Raw genomic sequence first — 11,506 nt, 5'->3', positions numbered from 1 at the left:
CCTCTAAAGCAGTTTGAAGTTGACTGCAATAACTTATCCTAGTCTTCAAATGCTGAGTACCTGTAGAGATTACCAGGACCCAATTATGTTCCTTCCAGCTGACTAACTGGTGAGAGCAATCAGTGTCATGCTCATAGGTCTCAGAGTAACAAAACCTCATTCCCTCTCCACCAAAAAAGAAAATAAATTGCTAATGTCTCCACCTCTACCTAGCTATTATGAGAAGCTATGTGAGGGAAGATCATGTGTAAACTTCTGAACCATCTTTCCTCCCCTGCACTTAGAAGTCTTCTAAATGAGGAATCATTTAATAAAGATATAGCCTTACTATTTTTTTCTCAAATAATTGAGTTTTGGGTTTGCCTATCAGTTTAAAACATTCAAATCCTTTCTTGAAAAATTGCTCCAAGGAGTGTGTATCTATGCATGAAAGTATATATGTACATTAATACAATGGCTAATCAACAGTGTTGTGCAAAGTAGTTTCACCTACAAACTTTACAAACTGGTTTCTTGTAAGTTTGATGTGGAGAAGATAATTATATGACTACCTAAACATAATAATTGCACAGCTATATGCACCCTTAGTTACAATGATTTTTTTTGACAGGTGTCCACTAATACCTAAATGAAACCTTTTAAAATTCACCACACTGAACTGGCATAGACAAGTAAGGAATTATATATGATCCAATAAAAGGCCAAGGGTCAAGTTTAAGTATTTGCAGGATTCAAAAGGTGATCTAGCAGTTCTGAACTTCAGATTATACTATCATGCTAGCTGCCTAACATGAATTTCAGAATGGATTATATTTCCTTTTGGTTCCATTACTTCTGTGGAAAGGGCAGTTCTCTCAGAAGGATTGCACAGATACATTTGGATTGATACACATAAAAATAAACAATTCATAAGAGACTAAGCAATACCAAGTAATCCATTGGATGTTTGCAATAAATACAGGTGGTCCTTGCTTACCATCTGTCTTGTTTAGTGACTGAAGTTACAACAGTTAAAAGCTTTGCGACTAATTTACCACTATTGCAGCGTCCCATGGTCACATGATCGCTGTTTTTATTTATTTATTTTATTTATTAAATTTTTCAACCGCCCATCTCCCCCCAATGGGGGAACTCTGGGTGATTCACAACAAACATTAGAACATAAAATATATAAACACATAAAATCTTAATTTGAAACATTACTAAAAAGGAGAGACCAAGAGGATGGAAAATCTGAGGCTGAAGGCAGAAAACTCTATGGGGCTAGCCATCCCCATGCTTGAGGTATTCTCACCCCACCCCAGGCCAGGTGGCAGAACCAGGTCTTCAAAGCCTTACGGAAGGCCAGGAGTGTGGGGGCTAATAGCACTTCCGGAGGCAGGATGTTCCAAAGAGCAGGGGCTATCGCAGAGAAGGCCCGCCTTCTGGACCCTGCCAGTTGAAGTTCTTTCACTGAGGGGGTCCGAAGCATGCCCTCTCTGTGTGATCGGGTGGGACGGGTTGAAGTCATAGGGGAGAGGCGGTCCCTTAGATAACCTGGTCCCATGCCATGTAGGGCTTTAAAGGTGATAACCAACACTTTGAATTGGACCTGGAAGCAAACTGGCACCCAATGCAGCTTGTGGAGCAGAGGCGTTACATGGCCCTCCTTGGGGCACCAACAATAGCCCGCGCGGCTGCATTCTGGACCAGCTGTAGCTTCGGATACTCTTCAAGGGTAGCCTCATGTAGAGCGCATTGCAGTAGTCTATCTGGGAGATAACAAGGGTGTGAGTGACTGTTCGAAAGGCATCCCGATCCAGGAAAGGGCGTAACTGATGCACAACCCAAAGTTGTGCAAAGGCCCTCCTTGCCATGGCTGCCACCTGCTCTTCAAGCAGGAGCCATGAGTCTAGGAGGACCCCAGATTATGCACTGGGTCTGTCTGGGGCAGTGCCACCCCATCCAGCACCAAAGATGACAAAATCCCGGAAACAGAGGAGCCATTAACCCACAGTCACTCCATCTTACCAGGGTTCAGCCGAAGCCTGTTGTTCCCCATCCAGACCCTTACAGCCTCCAGACACCGCGAAAGGGTGGCCACAGCATCACTTACTTCACCAGGGATGGAGATGTATAGTTGGGTATCATCAGCATACTGATGATACCTCATCCCATGATGATGGATGATCTCACCCAGTGGTTTCATGTAGATGTTGAAAAGGAGCAGAGAGAGAACCGAACCTTGCGGCACCCCACAGAGGAGGGGCCAAGGATGGGACCTCTCGCTCCCTATCACCACCAATTGGGATTGGCCCCGGAGAAAGGAGGCGAACCAGCACAAGACTGTGCCGCCCACCCCCAATTCCCTGAGCCGTCCCAACAGGATACCATGGTCGATGGTATCGAAAGCCGCTGAGAGAGCAAGGATGGTCGCACTTCCACCATCCCGCTCCCGTCAGAGCTCATCCATAAGTGTGACCAATGCCGTTTCCGTTCCATATCCAGGCCTGAAACCTGACTGGAAGGGATTCAGATAATCTGTTTCCTCCAGAACCCTTTGGAGCTGTGATGCCACCACTTTCTCAATCACCTTCCCCAAAAAGGGGAGGTGGGAGACTGGACGAAAATTGTCCAGTACAGTAGGATCCAGGGAGGGTTTCTTGAGGAGGGGGTGCACCAATGCCTCCTTAAAAGCAGGTGGAAACACTCCCTCCTGCAAGGATGTAGTAACCATTGCCTGGATCCAACCACATGTCACCTCCCAAGCTGCTTTCACCAGCCAGGCATGGGTCAAGATGGCAAGTGGTGGCCTTCACAGTCCCCAGGATCCTGTGCACTTCCTCAGGAGCAACAGGATCAAAACATTCCCAGATAACTGGGTAAGAAGAGTCCCTCAGTGTCTCCCCAGACCCTGCCCCACGCTTGGAGTCTAACTTGGAACGAATCCGAACGACTTTGTCCTGCAGATGTTCTGAAAATTCCTCTGCACAGCCCTGCAAATGAACCCCCACATCTCTCTTACCAAGGAGGGACCTAGTGATCCTAAACAGGGCCGCCGGGCGGCATTCTGCGGATGCAATAAGGGCGGAGGAGTAGAGGCGTTTCGCCACTCTTATTGCCACAAGGTAGGCCTTGATAGCGGCTCTAACCTGTGTTCGGTCAGATTCAGTCTTTGTTTTCCTCCAGTGGTGCTCTAGACATCTCTTAACCCTCTTCAGCACCCTCAACTCCTCCATGAACCACGGGGAGTGTCGGGACCGATGTGGCAAGAGAGGTCGCGTAGGTGCAATCCTGTCCAAGGCCCCGGCCACTTCCCTATTCCAGGCAGCAGCCAAGGCCTCCACTGGACTGTGCAGCAGATCCGTGGGAATATCCCCCAGCTCCTTCTGAAACCCTGACGGGTCCATCAGGCGCCAGGGGCAGACCAATCGCATGGGTCCTGCCTCCCTGCAGAGGGGGATGGTATAGGAGAAACTGAGGGTCACCAGGACGTGATCTGACCATGACAACGGGGAAAACTGTAGATCTCCCTTCAGATCACTTTGCCATTGCTCAGACAAGAAAACCAAATCTGGCATGTGGCCACTGTCTCGGGTTGGGTCCCGCACAATTTGAGACAGGCCCATGGTTGCCATGGTAGCCATGAACTCCCGAGCCGCCTCCGAAGACTGCCCCAGGGACGGTAGGTTGAAGTCCCCCAGAACCATAAGCCCCAAGATGGCCTCCAGCAGCTTAGGCAAGGAGGCTGCCACGCAGCAGGGAGGCTAGTACAATAGCAGAACTCCCAACTGTTCATAGGCGCCCAACCTAATAAACAGTGTCTCACAGCCATAAACTTGTGGAGCAATGCCCCTGAAGGCCACTAGAGATTCCCGGATCACAACAGCCACCCGTCCTCCCCTGCCCTGGCCTCTCGGCTGGTGCCACACCGAGAACCCAGCTGGGCACATTTCTGAGAGGGGCACCCCCCCCTTGGGCCCCAGTCAGGTCTCAGTAACACATGCCAGGTCTGCCCCCTCCTCGATGGTCAAGTCACATATGAGGGGTCCTTGTTGTTAACCGACCTGGCATTAAGCAGCAGCAGCCGAAGGCCAGGGCCCCTATGAACCTGCTGACCAGGCTCTGGAAATGAGCCAGGAGGGCTGGAACACACCACCGGTAACATGCACCGGGGGCGTCTTCCACGAAGATGGCTTGCCCTCCAGCTCCTGCCATATTGTCCCCTACCTGTCACCACCTTGATAGAGTACCCCACCGCATAATCCCCAGGGGCTGTAGGCCCAGATGCCTCCACTCCTGAACCTCTGGGTTCTCTAACCCGGGGTAAGGGTCCCTCCTTCCAGCCACTCATCCTCATTCACACCCAAACACTCACAGGTGAGGGAGGGTCACCCTGGCACACAAGCTCACGCTCTCGGCGCCACCAGGACCCACCCCCCACCAAACCTTACACTCCCACACACCCTCTGCCACCCTGCATGACCTCTCTCACTAGTTGGCAGGGTGGACCTCCCATTCACTCCCTCGCATCTCCTGTCTCCCACCCAGAAGGTGGATCCTAACCCCAATATCCTCATGCACTCCCCATACTCCCTCCTAGACTCTCACTCCTGGGAGGGAGTCCCAGACTCACACTGGAGGGACCCTGCGGTTCTCCACTGGCCCTGGGGGCGGTAGGTGGGGGTGGAAAGCTTCCGATTTACTGGTCTTAAAACCAAGGGCTGTTGATTTCTTTTGCTGTCCGGCTGCTCCCCAGTCCAGCTGTTCCTCTGATGCCAACGATCTTCCTCCGCAGCTGGACTCCAAGTCCACAACGGCCTCGGCCCCCTCAACCCACCCAGCGTCCTTGCGCCAGACCATCAAGTTCCCAGGACTCCAGCTGCCTGTGGGTTCCCACATCCCTGGAGATTGCTGCCTTGCTCCGGGGCTCACTAAAACACAACATGTGGCCCCGAGGTCGTTGGAGCTCACAGCACTGCTCCAGGGGCCCCTAGGGCTCGCTGTGCCACATTAGGGTCTGCTGCATCTGCTGGATCTTGGATTGGGTCCACTGCGACTGGGTCTTACTGGGCCTCTAGACCTGGAATTCGATGTTCCGCACCGGGGTCCATTGCAGTTCGCCGCACTGTGCTAGGGCTCGCCAAGACTTCCCGTGCTGCGCTAGAGCTCTCTAGGACTCGCCGCGGCTTGTTGCACCCCTCTGGGGCCCCGTTGGCTCAGGCTCGCCGAAGGTCGCTGCCCACACCAAGGTCTGTGAGGGCTCTCTCTGCTGTGCCACACCCACGTGGGCTCAGTTGGCTCGCCATGTTACACTGGCGCCCCCTTGGGGTATGTCATGCCAAGGACCAGCCAAGCTCTCCACTCCGGGGGCTCGACACACCATACAGGGACCGCGCCGCACCAGAGCTCGCCTGAGGCTTGTCCGAGGCTGTTGCTTTCCGCTGTGACTGCCACTCTCTGCTCGCACCCTGCCACTCTGTCCAGGGTTGCGCCCAAGGAGACACACCAAAGGGGTAAACCCCCCCCGTCGAGGTCTCCTCCTCACCCAGTCCATCCCCTAAAAGATGGAAAGTCCCGGGGGGAAAGGGGTCAAAACTACAAACCCCCTAATGCAGCGGCAACAACCGGCGTTCGCTGGCGGCCGCCATCTTGTATCCAATCCAAGACATTTGCAAGTTTCACAACCAGTTTCCAACAAGCAGAATTGATGGTGAACACACAACTGAAATTGCAAGTTGTGATCATGTGATGTCTCACTTAACGACTGCAGTGATTCACTTAACAGAAGCAGAAATGACATAAGTCCCATGCAGTCATGTGATTTTTTGCTTAGCAACAGCAGCACTTAGCAATGGAGTTGCCAGTACCAATTGTGGTCGGTAAGTGAGGATTATCTGTACAGGAAAGGTCCAGATCTCTCCCCTCTTGCTATGCCATTGAATGTCTTATCTTTACAAAGATGAAGGCACTAATAAATTTGTTAAGTGAAGAGACATTTATTTAGATTGCAAAATTTTATTGTTAATAGGACAAAGATCGAGTTTCTTAACACAGTGTTCTACACTTAATTGGTTCCAATATTTTCAAATAAGCAGCACAGCAGCAAAAGGTGGAACATTGAGAAATTTGACTGAATTTGAAAATTCTATAAAATATTGAATATTAAGCACAATTTATAATTTCCTAGCGAAACACACTACTTATACAGAATTATACAATACTGTTCTGGCTTACATACAAATTCAACTTAAGGACAAACCTTGGGAACAGAACTCGTTCTTAAATGGGGGACTACCTGTTTAAATCAGAACCCAAACAAGTCAAAAACTCTATGATTAAATGGATGCAGAATTTGAACGCAGTTATAGAGATACAACATTAGGAATTTCAGCTGAAAAAGAATATTTACCTTAAATATTATACTCAGAACTGGTACATGTTTTACCATTGTACATCACTCCAGTTTTGATTGCTAAAATGAGTAATTCCTTTTCTAAAAAATGCTGGAAAGGTAGTGAACAAGTTGGATCCTTTTTTCCCATATATGGTGGCAATGTTGCAAAACTCAACAATACTGGAAAATAATTCATTGTAGAATGGAACAAAGTATGAAAGTTGTAATCTCACTTCATCCTGAGATGTTTTTGTTAAATTTCACTAAACCATATATTCCTTCAAAATATATTGAATTGACATTGTATATGTTAACAGCTGCAGGGATTCTATATGCCTTTTATTGGAAAAGATCTTTGAACTGCCCTTCAGAAGAATGGGTAACCAAATTGTGGTATGCTTCAAGTGTATAGAATAACTTCATATTTAAAAAGTAAATTTGATGTAGAATTCAATTCTATCTGGAAACCATTTTTAGATTATAACTTTATACATAGAATTTACCACAGAACTTGGATGTTAGTGTTTATATCTCAGTTTGACATATCATCTATATACTGTATGATCTACAGTATTATTTTAATGTATTGTTTATCACTTATAGATTCTCTCTTCCTTTTCTCTTTTTTAATGAGCTGTATTGTGTTAACCAAGTATCTTTAAAGTTTAATAAGGACATGTTTTATTAGAAAATGAATAATATTGAAGAATAGGGCTAGTATAGTATTAATGGGTAGTATAATATAAGTTTTTAATGATGCATTAGCATAGTTATACTCTATGAGATTTCAGATTTGTTGGCTATCTGCCCATATTTCACTGCTTATATTTGGTTCTTTATCTGTATTATCTATTTTTATATTTGTTTAAATTTGTACTTGTATTTGTATAATCTATTTCCTATATTCTTTTAAATATATATATAATTAAAACATTCACCAAACTCAATAGTTTTAGATGATAAAATGAACTATAACTGTTCTGTTTTACAGTTTTCCACCATTTTGAATTCACAGTGCTTAACAATTCACTTAATTGCATGGTAACAGAAACAATCCATGGTCAGTCAGCAGCTCTTGATATTCATTTGTCTGTGACATAATGTTTTGCTTGTAGAAAGGTTCAGAGCAATACAGAAGATAGGGTTAAGGTATGTACTGTAATTTGGAAGGGGGTTGAGTGATGCATCATCTTCAGTCCTTTAAGTTATGAGAAAGAAGGGGATCCTTTAGCTTGAAGATGCGCCTACCTGGGAGTAAATCCCATTAAACATTGTGGGACTTACTTTACTATCAAGGATTTTCTAAGTTGGGGGTTGAATTTTAAAACAGTGTTCTTCATTGTGTTGTAATTGAGGAAGCACCATCTTTATGAAAGGACAAATTGGGCATGTATCTAATAGTACTGTATGCATCCTTAGAGGTGTACTATCCTAAATACAGTATGTCTATTCAGAAATAAGATAGAGTTCAATGAAGTTTATTTCTAGATAAATGTAGTACAGAAGTTGGAAAAACTGCTGAATTTAACAGTTGTTTGGATCATATTACATATTAATTACCCAAACCAGTGATGAACTCCCCTTCACTGAATGTGTTCAAGTGATGGAGACTTTGATTTGGATTCCTGCAGGAGCAGCGTTAGACTTCATGACCAAAGTGGCCTCTTGCAACTCCATGATCCTATCATATAGTTTCTTAAGAGCCAAGTATATCACATGAACTAAATGACTGTGGTTAGTACACCATGAGGTACTCAAAATAAATTGCTCAAAACAGCTCTTTAGAGATCAAAATTAATTGCCCTAACCTTACCAAAGGTATGCTGATACAGTTTCAATCATTTCAGAAGTAACCTGAACTGAAGATGGTTGTATTCTGAACTTGAAACAAGATTTTTGAATTATGATGTATTCAGTAAACCATACTTTGGCAACTAGGGCTTAGCACAATCTGATTCCAGACACTGACTTCCTTTCAGCCTAATATCTATCTCCAGGCAGCCAAACCTTTGCAACAGCTCACTTGTCTCTGTTGGTAGCAATAGTTTGTTACCTGCCAAGTATAGCTGCTTCTGCCATTGCTAAGACTTATCCCCTTGGCTGTCCAGCATATCTGCATACAACATATTGACTTTTCTAACATAGAATTGTTTGTTAATAGTGTTATCTTAATGGAGCATGTGCATGGATGGGATATGACTTAGAGTCCTGCATTTTCCATCTCCAAATCTTCCTCCTACAATCCTGCTGTTCCCTTCCTGAAACTCCTGAGCAGAACTGGCTAGATAAACTGCTACCAACCACTTTAGTCCAGATAAATAATCTCTTCCACTTTACCAGGGAGAAGGCAAGTAGCAACCCCCTTTCTTTAATAGCCTGTTCTGGCAGGAAGGCACATGCTAAAGGACTAGATCCCTTTCCCAGAATGAACACCACTGGTTCATTAAGAATTTACATCTTTGTTATAAATAATACGGTCAGATACTTAGAAGAAAGTTGAAAATAAAAACAAGGAATGAGTAATTGCTTTCTGATGAAGTTAATCTCACTTTTAATTCAAAGGCTAGCTGTTCCCTCAGCCACAAGATTCCCCCCCAAAACACAGAACAGGATCACAGAGCCCAGATTTCAGTCCATAAATGAAGACAGAATCAATACCACAGTTAGCTTTCTGATCCTAGCTTTCTGCCCAAATCCATGAGCTCTAGCCCCGTTGTTGCTTTATCTTGCTTTTTGCCAGACTTGCAGGAAAAAAAAATACAAGTCTAAAAGGACAAAGGCAACATGGAGGCCACCTTCCCTCTCTTAACTTTATGTTCTTACATTTTGTTTTGATTGCTAAATGCTGTGTACAGTAAAGTCCTTTAGGACTAGAGTGGGTTGTATGAATGAATGAGCAAGCAAGCCTGGATGGACAGGCTAGTTAATTTCCCTTTACTCTTTCAGTGGAATTTCCCCATATTCAGTAGAATTACAAACTCCTAATAAGCTTGATGTGGTGATAGTCAATCAATCTTTCATATGTATTTCAGAGTAAAACAAGTTGAGAAATTTGAAAAGAAAGTTGAGAAATGAAAATATTAACAAAATACTTTCAGAAGAAAATTGATAGTTTAAATGACAATATTAAACAGAAATGTTAATATTACTATTATTAGTTAACAGTAATATTAAATATCTGTTTAATATGTAATACATGTTTTCTGAGATGGTATTGATGAATTATGGGGAAAAAGGCAAGGTGTGTATATGTGTGTGTGTGGGAGAGATCCAAGGTGGTATAGTGGAGGTGGCTTGTGGGGTGATTGACCTTGCCTCCCCCGCCATCTTGAATGTTTTTAGTATTTATGTACAAGGTTTGTTGTTTAGATTTGATTTTTGATGGATTATTTATTTTCACTATTTATGGGGGATTTTTAATTGTTGATGGGGTTTCTGATTTTAACTGTGAGCCGCCCAGAGTCACCCGTTGGGGGGAGATGGGCAACATACAAATTTAATAATAAATAAATAAAAATAAAATAGTGGTTAAAGTCCCTCACTAGAAGCAGGGAGGAATCCCAGGTTCCAGTCTTCTCTTAGGTAGGGAAGCCAGGTGGGTGACTTTAGGCTAGTAACTCTAATTTCTAGGCTGAGAAGTTGCTAAACATCTATCTATCAACCTGCACTGGACCAGGATTATGGTCCATAACCTTCAGCTGCAGTGGATTGATTGGGACTGATAATAATTCTGTGTGTGTATACACACATATGATGCAAACTTATGAAATTTTGATTTCTTTATTATTACAGACTTTGATCAGCATTACAAATAAGAAAAAGAAAATAGATTGCTACAGAAAACCCTTTGCTAAAAATTGTCATAAAACAGGAGAGCAACACAACTAAAACTTACAAAAATGTAAAAGTAAAAGCTCTCTTGAGTCAAGTTCAATTTTCTTGGCAGCATTACAAGAGGTTCACCATTGTCCTTTTCAAGGATGTTTTTCTGACTTCCCAGCTAGCCTGTAACCCTGCGATTTCCTTCTGGTCTCATCCAAGTATTAAGTAGATCCTACCTTGCATAGCTTTCTGGCAATAAGCCAGGTTTGGCTAAATGCTACCACATGTGCTATATAATATATAGAATAATAGATTGTATGGTAAAATCTCAAATAATGACTGCAAAAAAAGAATATTAAGTTTTTCTTACATATTAAAAACAGAAAACTAAACTTTAAAATGAAACTATTTTTAATATCAGATAAACAAAGTTGTATTAGAAATTATTGCTGCTAGTTCAGACATATGTAGATTCTAGGAATATTAGAAACTACTAGTTAAATATAGACATGACATTTTTTAAAGTAGGAAACCTTTATAAGACTAGTGAGCAACATTTAACTTTTTACCCATATTTTAAAAGTACATCAGTTTATAACATTTAATAAAACAAAGCCCTATTTTTCTTTCACCAAATGTATGGAATAACTTCATACAAGATAGCATATCTTATAGAGAAATTGGAGAGATTGCACAATTCTCTACATGGAAATAATTTCTATGTATGGAATTGTGTGTGAAAAAGTCTGATGAATACTGTCTTCATAGAAGTACAAAATGGCTGGACATGTCATTGATCCTAGCTTCCATACAAATAACTGATTGTGTTATTCTGATTCAGCACTACATACTATTGCTCTGTTTCCTCCATTCTTACTATAGGTTTCAGTGAACATTCACTTGCTCTTGCTGTCTTTTATATTGTCAGTGGCATCTGCAGTTGAAATAAGATGGCAGCCATTACTGCATGTTGGAAGCCACATACATCCCTTTATTATTTTCTTATCAGCACCCTTAGGTGATCGCAGCCTCTATCTTGAGTTTTTTGACACCCCCCCCCAAGACACATTTGGTTGTTGTTCAGTTGTTCATTCACTTTCAACTCTGTGACATGATGGAAATCATTTTGCCAGGATTGCCAGTGAAGAATGGCTTCTTCAAGTTCTCCTAAGCTCCTGCTTGGGTCATTGTGATAGGAAGGGTCATCTTGCCATCTTGCCTTCTTTTGGCCTCTTTTTCGATGTCCTTCCATTTTTCCAATCTTCTCTGTGACTCTTGCCTTCACATCATCTATTCAAAATACAGTAC

This window comes from Python bivittatus, unplaced genomic scaffold (genome assembly GCF_059951505.1).
Source record: "Python bivittatus isolate LINGU-HERP-01145 unplaced genomic scaffold, Pbiv_v1 ctg000020_np1212, whole genome shotgun sequence".
NCBI lineage: Eukaryota > Metazoa > Chordata > Lepidosauria > Squamata > Pythonidae > Python > Python bivittatus.
This window is presented reverse-complemented; position numbering follows the sequence as displayed.